Here is a 14,062-nt window from a genome sequence, read left to right as displayed (position 1 = left end):
ATTAGTCTCTCTGTGCAGGACTCCCACACAGTCAGTACTGATTGGCTGCATGTAGAAGGCATGCCTGTGGCATCATGATGGACAGTTAGGCTGTCCTGTGTGTCTTTGATGGGTGAGTAACAATGGGAATTTATGTACTTGAAGGAGAAGACTGCTCAATGCAAGAGAAAGATCAAGAACCGGAAGCGGTGTGTCCTACATGCTTTCGAGCTGGAAGGCATGGAGCCAGGTAAGACAATTGCTGATGGTGAGATGGGTGGGGAGCCCCAAGAATGGCCTATTGGACTGGTGCAACAGACCCACTGGTGAGCACAAAGCATAGTGCTCATCAGTGCACCACTGTTCACATAGAGCTCCAGATGATGAGTTGTTAGAAGGACATATTGCAAAGCACATTGCCCTCTCATCACTCTTCCCTCTCTTGCAGGTCATGGACAAGAGCAACCAGCTGCTGAGCCTGCGCAACAGCCCTCCGCCTCTGAGGAGGAGGAGACCTCAGAGGGTGCACCGTCACATCATTCCCCACACCCTCCACGAGTCAGATACTCCAATGTAGGTGAGTAGTCATGTGCAAGTAGTAATGGGGTCACAATCTAGTGAGCACTGCAAAGACAGGCCCGACCAACTGACAGAGGCAGTGCCTGTTGAAGCCACTTATACTCGGAGGACTGTAGAAGGGCCCGGCGATGCTCAGCTTCAGGTTGATGACATGCCTCTGGAGTCATTAACAAGATGGCAGATACTGGAGCTGCAGCATGAGGTGGGGGAACTTCTGGTGGAGCTACAGGAGGCGATGTGCACCCATGCACGGACGCTGGAGGAGTCCATCTAGGCCGTGAGTGCAGTCAAGACGCTGGCGTGTGTGCGGATTGCTTCCTCCATTGAGAGATTGGCAACCCTTATGGACAGCATACCAACATACCAGCCAATGGATGTTGGAAACACATGCAGACCTGCATGCCTTCGCCACCTCCATAAGCTCTGTGGAGCAATGGCTGGGTGAGAGGGATACCTGATGCCTGGAGTCATTGCCAGATCCTTGGACTCCTCAGGTGAGCAGGGAGGGCCAAATGTGCCTCGAAAGGGTAGAGGAGCGACTGTCTGTTGCATCTGGTGGCTCCTCTCAGGGCATTCCTGGAGTGGACAGCAGGTCCTCGATCCTTCTGAAGGTGACACCAGCACCTCACAAAGCCTCAGAGACAGTGGCAGCTCCTGTGATGTCCTCAGAACTAGAGTGAGGCTTAGCTGAGTTTGGTATAAGATATGTGATGCAGATATTGAGACAGAAGCAGCAAGCTGTCAAACACAAAGGCTTCTTCTTTATTCTGTTTTACTTTCACTTTCCCTTTGCCAGCATGTGTTCTACAGCAGCCTTTAGAGTATACAATGCACCATGCAATTGCAATTTCAAAACACTACAGTTCCTGCACCTGTGCAGGAGGCCCTCAATATGCTGGACTCTTCAGGCGTCAGACAACTGGAGGAATACCATCACAGTCATCGATATCCATGGAGTAGAAAGATCAGCAGTCTGCCTCCACCTCAGCTGATAATGCAGGGGGTGCACCACAGAGGAGCACCCACAAGCAATTGAAAAAGTCCACCTAGCTGCACTTGAGATTCACGGGTTATATTTTGTTATTAGATGTCACCTTGCTGTTTATGTGTCTTCAATTAATTCTGAAATGGTACACCACAAAAAGAATCCTTTACTTTTTTACACACTACTGTGCTATTGACAGTTCACTAACTCTCGCACAGGGTGTGATGGGAAGGACTACACTGAATGAGACCACTGCATTTCCTATGCTGTTGCCTCATGTGATGACAGGTCCAGGGAAATTGTCAGGGCATTCAAGGAAGAGGCAACAGGGCTGCACAAGGTGGAAGATTTATTGGAACGACTGGGTGTGTAAGGAATGCACATGTGAAACATGACTGTATTAGTGAGTCGCGAGCCTCCCTTGACATATCTCATTGCGCCTTTCCTGCTGTCCCTCAGGATCTTCATCCTGCTGCACCTGGTCACCATCTCCCTCCATTTCCTCATCCTCAAAGGAGGCATCACACTCCAGGATGTCCTCACTGGTCAAAATTTCTCCCCTCTGTAGCACCACGTACTGCAGAGCATAGCACACCACTACTATAACCAAGACCCTTGCTGGTGTATATTGAAGGGCTGCACCAAATCTATCCAGGCATCTGAACCTCATCTTTAGAGGCCCTATGGCCTGCTTAGTGGTCACTCGAGTTCACCTGTGGCAGCTGATATATCTCTCTTCTGAATCTGTGCTTGGGTTCTGCACAGGTATAAGTAGACATCTCTTCAGTGGGTAGCCCTTGTTGCCCAGTATCCATCCTTGATGGCACACGGGGGGCCTGAAAAGGTCAGACACCTCAGACTGCCTTAGTATGCAGGTGTCATGGCAATTTCCTGGAAATCTTGCACAGACCTGAAGGATCCATTTGCGATGGCCGCAGACCAGCTTTACATTGAGCGAGTGGAAGCTCTTCCTGTTGATGAACGCTGCTGCCTGGTTTCTGGGAGCCGTGATAGCCACATGCATGCCGTTGATGACACCCTGCACCTGGGGGAATCCACCGATAGCCCCGAACCCTATAGCCCTCTCAGCTTGACTGGCTAGATTGGTGTGAAAGTGCATGTATTGGCTGGCCCTCTTGAACATAGCATAGATGACCACCTTGATACAGCGGAGTTGCAGACTGGGAGATCCTACAGATATCTCCAGAAGATCCCTGGAATGATCCTGAGGTAAACGTTCAGCAGCAAGGCGATCTTCAACATCACAGGCATTAGGTGCCCACCACTTCCCTTTGGGCTCAGCTCTTCCTCCAGCTGGCGCACAGCTCAGTGACCACCTCCATGGAGAGGGGCAGTCTTTGGCAACACTGTGCTGCTTTAACATTTGCAGGAAGCTGAGCCTCTGATGGTAGACCCTCTCTAGTGGGTGGCGTGGTCTGCACACAAGAGGCTGGTTGCATACCCATCTTCACCCTCTTCGTCCATGCCGCCTTCCAGCCTCATGATCCTGGTGGTGCCCCTTTGGGTGTTACTGCCCCTCTCCCGGTGGCTGCAGTTCTCTTCCTCTCTGATGCTTCTCCTCACTGAATGTCTCGAAACCTGAGTGAATGAGGTCCATAACAAATTGCTGCACTCAGTTCTCTGGGCCTCCCACAACCCCTTACTCTGTACATATAAGAGCCAAGTCAGAGAGGACACTCAACCAGAATGCCTACGCTGTGCTAGCCAAGTTTGTCTTTGCTCCTGATTGGTACTGCTGCTGTCTAATCAGTATCACACACCTGACCAAGCCACGCTACCTCTCACAATGGCTGCCAACTGCAACCAACACTGAACTCCTGGGCTTTTGTTTCATTATAGCTGGCTAGGCTCTGAAGCTGTGTTGATCCCACGTGCCCCTCATAAAATGGAAAAAACCTGGCAGGCTTAATTACTTTCCTGCCATTTTCAAGTGTGAACTCCTCCTCCCAGCCCAGCCCAGCCGCCTCTTGTAATATCAACATGTGACATAAACACATCAGGTTTCCCTACAGATGCCTTTTGCCATGCCCCAGCCTGTTTCCAAAGCATTGAGAAAATCCCAGCACATTTGTTGGTTGCATTCAAAGTAAGCTTTCATTTCCCGGGGAAGACTTACTGTGGCTCAGTATGTTCAAATCTCAGAACATATTCAGTCTTTGCTATGCTGGACAACAGATGACATTTTGGATATCTCATTCATTAAATTATTAATCATTATTTTGGTGTCTGTGATCCAGTCTCCTCTCCAGAGCACATCTCCCCTGATTCCCATTGAGCATCACTTAGCTAATTTGAGCGACCCTCCCTGTCTTCCTTTCCTCATCTCTTCCTCCCTACTCTCTCCATTTTCCTTTCTCCCTCTGTATCCGTCCTCCATTTTTTCCCTTCCTCCCTCCATTTCCTCCTCTTCCCCTTCCTCTCTTTCCTCCCTCCCTCCTCTCCTCTCTTTCATTTGTTATTGTTGGTGAGCATCATAAATACTCTCCACTTGTCTGGATGGGTGCAGCTCCAACAACACTCAAGAAGCTTGACACCATCCAGGACAAAGTGCACTTTATTGGCACCCCATCCACCACCTTAAACATTCATTCCCTCCACACCTGTGCACCATGACTGCATTTAGAGAGAGGTGCAAAAATATAGGGTTGTTATAATGGGGGACTTTAATTATCCAAACATAGACAGGGATAATAGTAGTGTAAAGGGCAGTGAGGGGTAAGAGTTCCTCGAGTGTGTTCAGGAAAATTTTCTACAACAGTATGTTGCTAGTCCAATGAGAAAGGAGGCACTGCTAGACCTGGTTCTTGGGAATGAGGTGGGTCAAGTGGATCAAGTATCAGAAGGAGAGTATTTAGGGGATATTAATCATTGTATCATAGGATTTAGGCTAACTATGGAAAAGAACAAAGAGCAATCCAGGGTAAGAATAATTAACTAGGGGAAGGCCAACTTCAAGGGGGAAAGAATGGAGCTGGGGCAAATAAATTGGAATCAAAAGCTGGCAGGAAAACCAGTAGCTGAACAATGGGCTACCTTCAAAGAAGAGGTCATTTGGGCACAGTCAAGGTATGCTCCCTTGAAGGGGAAAAGTAGGCCAAATAAATCCAGAGTTCCCTGGATGACAAAAGAGGTAGAGATTAAGATAAAGAAGAAAAAGTGTGCTTATGACAAATGCCAGGTAGAAAATACTATTGAGAACCAGGCTGAATATAGAAGGTCCAGAGGGGAAGTGAAAAAGCAAATAAGAGAAGCAAAGAGAGAGCATGAAAAGAGACTGGTAGCTAGCATTAAAGGAAATCCCAAAGTTTTCTATGGGCATATAAATAGTAAACGGGTGGTAAAAGGAGGAGTGGGGCCGATTATGGACTAGAAAGGGGATTTACACATGGAGGCAGAGGGCATAGCTGAGGTATTAAATGAATACTTTGCATCTGTCTTTGCCAAACAGAAGATGCAACCCAGGCAATGTTGAAAGACGAGGTAAGTCAGACACTAGGGGTGTTTAAAATTGATAAAGAGGAAGTATTTGATAAGCTGTCTGTACTTAAAGTAGTTAAAGCACCAGGACCAGATGAGATGCATCCAAGGATATTGAGGGAAGTGAGGGTAGAAATCGCAGAGGCACTGGTCATAAATTTTCAGTCTTCCTTAGGCTCGGTGGTGGTGCCAGAGGACTGGAGAATTGCAAACGTTACACCCTTTTTTTGAACTGCTCTTTCAGAGAGCCAGTGGGACAGGAAGGGCTGAATGGCCTCCTTCTGCACTGTAACAATTCTGTGATTCTGTGACCTACAAGATGCACTGCAGCAACTCACCAAGGCTTCTTCAACAGCACCTTCCAAACCACAACCTCTACCACCTAGAAGAACGAGGGCAGCAGGCGCCACCAACTGCAAGTTCCCCTCCAAGTCGCACACCATCCTGCCATGGAAATATATCACTGCTCCTTCGCTGGGTCAAAATCCTGGAACTCTCTCCCTCACAGCACTGTGCGTGTATCCCACATGGATTCCAGCACTTCTACAAGGTTGCCACCTTCTCAAGCACAATTCAGGATGAGTAAGAAATGCTGGCTTTGCCGGCGATGCCCACATCCCATGAATGAATGAAAGGAAAAATGAAGTTTTCTTAATGTACAATAAAATTAAAATACTCAAAAATAAATCCTTGACTCATTGTTTATTCTATGAATTAAAGCTTAGTCAAGACTAGAGACGTTGCTCAGTGAGATCCGGTTCCCCCACTCATTTTGTAATTCTCTGTCTCTCTTGTGCTGTTGATCAAACGCACTCTTGTTCATAGCCCTACTTTGTGCAAAATTAGTTTACTTATTGACTCATATCAGTTGCTGCCATTCCCACTATTGCTAGGGCTGTGCTATTGCAAGTTAGTTATACCACAATTCATGCAAGTGGACATTGGCTTTGATTTTGTATTGAAATGTGGATGCTAGTCATTTGAATCTTTATCTACTAGAAGGTATTCTGACTGTTTTGAGTTCACACTAGCTATAGCATAATTGAAGCAAAGTTTAAACTGCCTCAGATAGACTGGTGACTTTTTAAAATTCTCTTTTTAAATAATAGCAAACTCACTGGGCAGGGTTTTAGGTTTGGTGTTGGGACCCCATTGTCAGGGTAAAATGGGGGTCCTGACCCCGCACTATGTGAGGAACAATCACCTGGCAGTGACTTCCCTAAATTAGCCATTTAGTGGCCAGAGGACACGCCCGATGTCCAATTAAGGATGGTGATTAGGCTCCTGAAGCTGGAGCATTAGTGGGATGCCCTGCAGCTCGGAAGCAGCTGCAGCCTGCTTTTGCAGGTAAGGGAGAGAGAGGGAATTTCCATCTTGAGGCGCCCACTCAGCAACTTTTAAAACTTTTAAATTTAGAAATGGCCACAGCTGCCAGGACACCATCGTGGAGAGGGAGCACCTTCGCAAGGTGGCCTGCGGCCACAGCTGTGCCAAACAGGTGGAGAGGGCAGCAAACTCTGCCTGGAGTGCTGGTCCCTCTAGTCAGCCACCAGGAGGCCACCATCAGGCAGCTGGCCTTTCCCCACACCGCAGTGGACCTGATAATTAGCCATTAACCTACTTGAATTGGCTACCAGCTGCTTGCGGGTAGGTCCCACCTTCAGGAAAATGGCCCAGGGGCGGAATGCTGTCAGCAAATTGGTACTCCGGCCAGCGGAGCAAATTTATGTCCCCATCTATCTCCATGGGGGTGAAAATTCAGCCCACTGCACCATTATTGAAATATAATTTTAATGCTACCAATAATTGATGGATTATAATGCAGTAATATGATTGAGAACTTCAAATTATGTCATAAACATTAATCAATGATCTTTAGGATCTTGCAGCATTTATCTGAATTTAGAGATGAAATTACATCTTGAGATCACTTTATATTATCCAGTAGTTCGATGTATGTTCAGAGCAACAAACTTTGTGCTGCCTACTAATTTAAATGATAGTGGCCTGCAGCGCAGTGCTAGGTGTGCTGCTGAGCGGCTGCTTGCATCAGCAGGGGCCCAAGTCCATGTGAGGCTAGCACCACCTAAAGCTAGCCTGCACTACTTAAAGCCAGCCTGCACCTTTTAAAGACAAGGTGTATTCTGACTGCAGCAGCTGCTAGAACAGGTTACAGGAGAGTCTTGGGACAGAAAGAAGCATGAAAACAGTCAGAGAGTGTGCTCCAAGGTTCTTTACTGTCAGCATTGGAGGCCTAGGTGTAGGAAGTAAACAGGCTGTGAAAGTTCTCTTCCCTCTGTACAGTGTTATGCTAGCAAAGACATATATTTCTAACTTTTAAGATACAAACTTTATTCAATGTGGACTCTTTGAAATTGACTTTTCCTTTAAAAAGTGGACAATCTGCTACAAAATGGCTGCTGATGATGAAAGGTCTGATGAAAGGTCACTGACCTGAAACCTCACTCTGCTTCTCTCTCCACAGATTCTGCAAGATCTGCTGAGTATTTCCAGCACTTGTTTTTATAACAGGACATGCTAGTTGCCTCCTCCATTCCTTCTGCTCCTCCTCTTCTGCTTTCACCTCCTCCTCGTGCTCCTGAGTTGCTCGCCATATCACTGGTTGTCAGGTTGTGGAGGATACAGCAGACCGCAAGCAATGGGACACACACTTCTCCAGAGTGGTCCAGGTAATGCAACCATTGCTTCAGCACCCCAATGGTCTGCTCTCTGATGTTTCATGTGGCAGCATGACTCTGGTTGCATGCTCATTAGCCATATGGTTGGGTAGTGGAACGGAGTCATGAGCCAGGTGTTAAGTAAATAGCCCTTGTCATGCAGCAGCCACTTTCTGCTTTGATGTGGTGGCTCAATGACTGAGGGAGCAGCAGAATGGCGTAGAATAAAAGCATCATGAACGCTGCCAGGATAGCAGCATGATGTGCTGAGCATGGTGGCACACCAACTGCACATTCTGTGAGTGGTAACCTTTTAACTTTTGCAGTTGTGGTACCCCTCTGCATTTAGATGCAGTACCCACAAAGTCACGCATGTGCAGTTGATGGCACCCTACAGCATGGGGAAGCTCGCTATCCTGGCCAAGCCATGTGCATGCTCCAGAGAGAACACAGCGACCTCCCCTCTCCTGGCATAAACAACGTCTGCCACCTCTCTTACGCAGCAATAAACAGTGAATTGGGAGATGTTACGGATGTTACAGATGTCATCTACTCCAGCCTGGAAGGATCCTGACGCAAAGAAATTCAGGGTCACAGTCATCTTCACAGCCACTGGCAGCACTGTCCTTGTCCTGCTCTGAGGTTGTAGGTCTGGCTGCAAGAGTTCTGTGAGCACCTCCTTCATAAACCACGATGACACACTCACTGTTCCTGGCGCAGGTTCAGGTAAGAGAATTGCTCTCTGAAGACCCGAGGTGGCTAAGACCTCCTGCTAAGAGCCACTTCTGCTGCTTCTTCTCCTCCCTCTGCAAGAAGCTTGTCCTCTTTGTTGCATCTACTCCATCTCCCTCTCTTGCTGCTGCCCAAGGGGGTTGGTAACTATAGCACTCATGACTGGGAGCAAGTAGTCTGACCAGAAATAAAAATAGAAAATGCTGTAAATGCTCAGCAGGTCGGACAGTATCTGTGGAGAAAGAAAGAGTTAATCTTTCAGATCCTTTCATCAGAACTGAGAGACTGAATCTGGTCAGAACACTTAAAGTCAGAACCAAGGTCTTCTCCACGTGCAGCACCACTCCCTGTCAACCTCACCAACATTAAGCAACTCTGGAAACTGCCAAGCACTTACGCAAACTCAAACAGTACCAGTAGAAATTCATAAGCAACTAACCTGCGAGTGGTTGATGATCTCTTGAAAAAAGGCTGGTGGAGTTCTTCCAGCTGCTGCACACACATTCAGCTGTGTGTGTTTATGAGAGGGTGTTAGCCAAAGCAGTGAGGTCGAAAATGGCAGCACTGGCATTGAATCAGTATTACAAGCTGACTGATGTCAAGATCTGCCTACTCTGCATACTTTCAGTGCATGCTCCCAATGCTCTGATCAAGATGGAGCTCAGCGTGGGCCGCGCAGGAAGTGTGTGCACGCGGTGTGGACTCAATTTTGGGGCAAAATGGCACCCATAGTGCCAAAACTACGGATTCTGTGGAATCCAATTTTGTAGCAAGAGTCTTTATGGGAAGTGGGGGGACTAAGAAGAAACATAATTTAAATAATTATGGAAGTCCGTTGGCTTGTCTCTTCATATGCGTGAGGAATTCTGCACGAGTTGAATAGCCATTGTAGTTTGCAATTTGCTGTGAAAACTCAGTGCTGATTTTGCTGTGTGAAATATTGTATGCATTTTCTTATATACTTTTGTCACAAATCCTTTTAAAGTAACATTTGATTAAACTGAACTTTTGCACTTTGGATATTTTTTGGCAGGCAGAAAATTTGAAATGATCGGTAGCTGATGTTTAGTTTGTACTAAATTGTCTCCAATGCAATGAGTTGGCCAATTAAACTAATAAAGAGAATTCCTGGCTTGAAGCTGCACTTTAATATTAGAATACAATCACCTGTATTAGTCTGAAATTCCTCTGTCCACTATCTTAGTGAAGGCATTAACCGACATATATTAAACAAATTAATGCCACCTCTAAAATACTGGAGGGAGAAGTTTCAGACGAGCACTCGTGCTTGTATTCCACGTTTTAAGTTTGGCGCAGTAGTCTGCAGTAATGAATGGCATTCAGCATACAGCAGTTGTTTCTTTCATTCACTGAACATGTTCACTCTGTATTTTTTTTCAATGATAATCAACCTCCTACTAAGAAAGGGGAAAAGCACTGTCTGCCAAAAAACTGCAAGGTCCTCATCTGAGAATGACCTGACTTTGCCAGATATTCTGAGGAAAATGCATGACTTCAGCTAAAAAGAATTTACAGCACTCAATGCCAACAACTACCAGTTCAAAAAAAAAACACAAAACATCATAAGAAGGCTGAGGTTTTAATTTAACTACTTACATAGTTTTTCAAACTGGGGGCCATGCATCTGGGGGTCCATGAAGGCTTCTCAGGAGGTCCATGAGCTCATCAAATTTCTGTCTGTTTGCCATCTGGATTGTGTATTTGTTGACTTACTAACATGTTATTTCTGTTGCAGTATACAAAGGCAAAATATTTTCTGCAATAACAACACTTTTTTCCTTGGGTAGCTGACATTGTGTTTCATAGTATAATAAAAGCAAAATACTGCAGATGCTGAAAATCTGAAATAAAAACAAGAAATGCTGGAAATACTCAGCAGGTCTGGCAGCATCTGTGGAGAGAGAAGCAGAGTTAACATTTCAGGTCAGTGACCCTTCATCAGAACTGACAAATATTAGAAATGTTAAAGGTTTTAAGCAAATAAAACGGGGGTGGGGCAAGAGATAACAAAAGAGAAGGTGCTGATAGGACAAGGTCATAGAGAATAACTGACCAGAAGGTCATGGAGCAAAGGCAAATGGTATGTTAATGGTGTGCTGAAAGACACAGTGTTAATACAGAGAGTGTGTGAATTGACTGTAAAATGAACAGCCCTGGCTCCAAGTATAAACATTAAAAAGAACAAAAACAGTGGGAAGGCACAGTGGAAACAAATTAAAGAAACTATTATTATTATTGTGTTTCATAGGTTAGGTTGTGCGTCAATAATTTCAGAGGTTCCCCCACACAAAAAAGCTTTAAAAATATAACGTAACTAGAATTAATAGGGTAACAATGAGAATAGAAATATATTCAGGTTAACTCGTCACATTTTATGAGCTTTGATTTTATAACAGAAAGAAAGTGATAATTATAGAACAGCTCTGAGCTGATAATTTACCTCCTAAATTGCAGTGCACTGAGGCATTTCTTAATATCACATGGAGTGAATCTAATTGGCAGAAGACTGGTGTCTGTGATAGTGGGGATCTCAGGAGGAGACTGAGAAAGATCATCCACTTGGCACTTTTGGCTGAAGATGATTGGAAATGGTTCAGCCATGCCTTTTACACTAATTTTCTGGACTTAGCCATGATTAAGGATGGGGATCTTCATGGAGCCTGCTCCTCCCATTAGTTGCTTAGTTATCCACCACCATTCCTGATTGGATTGTGCAGGACTGCAGAGCTTTGGTCTGATCCTTTGGTTATGGGATCACTTAGCTCTGTCTATAGAATGCATGTAGTCCTATGTTGCAGCTTCACCAGATTGGCACCTTATTTTCAAGTACACGCAGTGGTGCTCCTCTACACCCCTCATTGAAACAGGGTTAGGTGGTCAAGTGATTTGTTAGTGATGGAGGAGTGAGACCATGATGTTACAGATTGTGGTGGAATACAATTCCGCTGCTGATGGTTCACAGCCCTTCAGGATGTCTAGTTTTGAGCTGCATGATTTGTTCTTAATCTACACCAGCACAACACAATGGTAGGTGTCCTCAGTCTGAAGTGGAACTTGGGCTTCACAAGAACTGTGTGGTGGTCACTTCTACCATTGCTGTCAATCGGCGATAAGTAACTTGGTGAGGATGAGGTTTTTGTCGTGGGATGTGAGTGTCACTGACAAGACCAGCATTTATTGCGCATCCCTCATTGCCCTTGAGCAGGTGGTGGTGAGCCACCTTTTTGAACTGCTGCAGTCCATGTGGAATAGAGACACCCACAGTGCTGTTAGGAACGGAGTTCCAGGATTTTGACCCAGTGACAGTGAAAGAGTGGTGTTATAGTTCCAAGTCAGGGTGGTGTGTGACTTGGAAGGGAAGTTGCAGTTGGTGGTGTTCCCTTGTGTCTGCTGCCCTTATTCTTCTACGTGGTAGAGGTCATGGGTTTGGAAGGTGCTGTCGTAGGAACTTTGGTGATTTGCTGCAGTGCATCTTGTAGATGGTGCACACTGCTGCCATTTGTGCCGTTAGTGAATGGAGTAAATGTTTAAAACGGTGGATGGGGTGTCAATCAAGCAGACTGCTTTGTCCTGGATGGTGTTGAGCTTCTTGTGTGTTGGTGGAGCTGCACTCATCCAGGCAAGTGGAGAGTATTCCATCACAACCTGACTTGAGCCTTGTAGATGTTAGGCAGGCTTTGGAGTGTCAGGAGGTAAGTTACTCACTGCAGAGTTCCCAGCCTCTGGCCTACTCTTGTAGTCACAATATTTATATGGCTGTTCCAGGTCAGTTTCTGGTCAATGGTGGCGCCGCCTCCCCACCCCCCCCCCCCCCCCCCCACCCCCGCCACCCTGGATTTTGATGCTGAGGGATTTTCAGCGATGGTAATGCCACTGAATGTCATGGGGAGATGGTTTGATTCTCCCTTGTTGGAGATGGGTATTGCCTGGCACTTCTGAGGAATAAATGTTGCTTGCCACTTTCAGCCCAATCCTGAATGTTGTTCAGATCTTGCTGCATGCAGTCAAGTAGGTTATTGCCTCATGTTGCTTCTCTCACCACCTGATGCAAGCCCTGTCTGACAGCTATACGCTCCAGGACTCGGCCAGCGGTGGTTCTACTGAACTACTCTTGGTATTGGCATTGAAGTCCTCCACCACTCTGGTGGACTTTATTTTATGTGCCCTGTTATTTTCAGTGCTTTCCCCAAAAGGTGTTCAACATGGAAGAGTATTGATTTTTCAGCTGAGGGAGGGCGGAGGTGGTAATCAGCATGAGGTTTCCTTGTGCATGTTTGACCTGATACTACAAGACTTCATGGTGTCCCAGGCCACTCCCTCCCAACTGTGTATCACAGTACCCCCACTTCTGGTGGGTCTGTCCTACTGTTGGAACACAATATACCAAGAGATGGAGATGGAGGAATCTGGGGCTTTGGCTGATTGATCTCATCAACCTTACTGGGCCAGATTTTGTTTGGTAGATGTTGGTCCCGCCATCGGGACCAGAAGCGGTTATACGTCACGTCAGGGGAAGAACGGCTGGCCGCACACAATCCAGCAGGGGCCAGCTAATTAAAGGCAATGAGGGAAGGGGGCCAACAAATTATGTGGTCGGTGGCGTGGGTGGAGGCGGAGTCACTGGCATCAGCTGATGCCAGCCCTGCATTTAATCTTGCTGTGTGCAGAGAGGATTTGAAGAGTGCTAAAAGGCTGCACTATAACGGCAGATAGTACATCCTGGGTGGCTCCACGCTTTAGTGATGCCTCCCTCCAGGTGCTCTTACAAGTTGCCAGGGAAAGGCAGGATATACTGTTCTCCAAGGCCGGGAGGGGAAGAGCTGGGAGCCTGACTAAACAGGCCTGGCTGCAGATTGCGGAGGAGGTCAGCAGCCGTTGGATCACTCCTAGAACATGGATACAGTGCCGCAAGCAGCTCAATTACCTCATCTGGGCAGCGAAAGTGAGTAGCTCTTAAAGATTCAGCTCTCGGGTCCTGCATCTGGCCAAGCAGGAGGGTGTATTGGGCTGCCCACCCAGATGTGGGCAAAGTGTCAGGGCATGCAGACAAACTGCCTGAGGCATGGAAAAATGGCCCTGAAAAGAGGCTATTTGATGTTGGAGACCCTCATGAGGTCCCTGGAAAGGGGCCAGATGCAGGGGGCATCAGTCTGCCCCCATCCGTAACCGATGGACAAAGACCAGAAGATGTCTTGGGATTGTCCCCGCTGGGAAGCCAACAGCATTCATCCTAGTGTCCACAGGAGAAGACTGAACCTCAGAGAGTGGTGAGTGGGCTACCGATTCTTCATGGCCTGAGCCTGATGGAGGAGGAGGCCATGGAGCTGGCTGTACCGCAGGATGGAAGAAACATTGTGGATGGAGAGACAGGGGCACCTTCCCACGACAGTAAGAAAGGCTGCTTTTTGGTACAAGGGTGTATCTGCAGCAATGGAACCATGCTGTTCATCAGGCCTACAGGGATCTCCAAAGTAGGGGCATGTGCAATGTTGGGAGGGGAGGCGCTGGACCCTTCAATGTTTCTGTTCTGTCATGCAGGTCATGTGCAGCCTACCCGAAGAGTCTCCAAAACCGTGGGAGACCCTGACAC

Source organism: Heterodontus francisci, chromosome 14 (assembly GCF_036365525.1).
Source record: "Heterodontus francisci isolate sHetFra1 chromosome 14, sHetFra1.hap1, whole genome shotgun sequence".
In the NCBI taxonomy this organism is placed as follows: Eukaryota; Metazoa; Chordata; class Chondrichthyes; order Heterodontiformes; family Heterodontidae; genus Heterodontus; species Heterodontus francisci.
The sequence above is the reverse complement of the archived record's forward strand: the minus strand, read 5'-3'. Positions refer to the sequence as shown.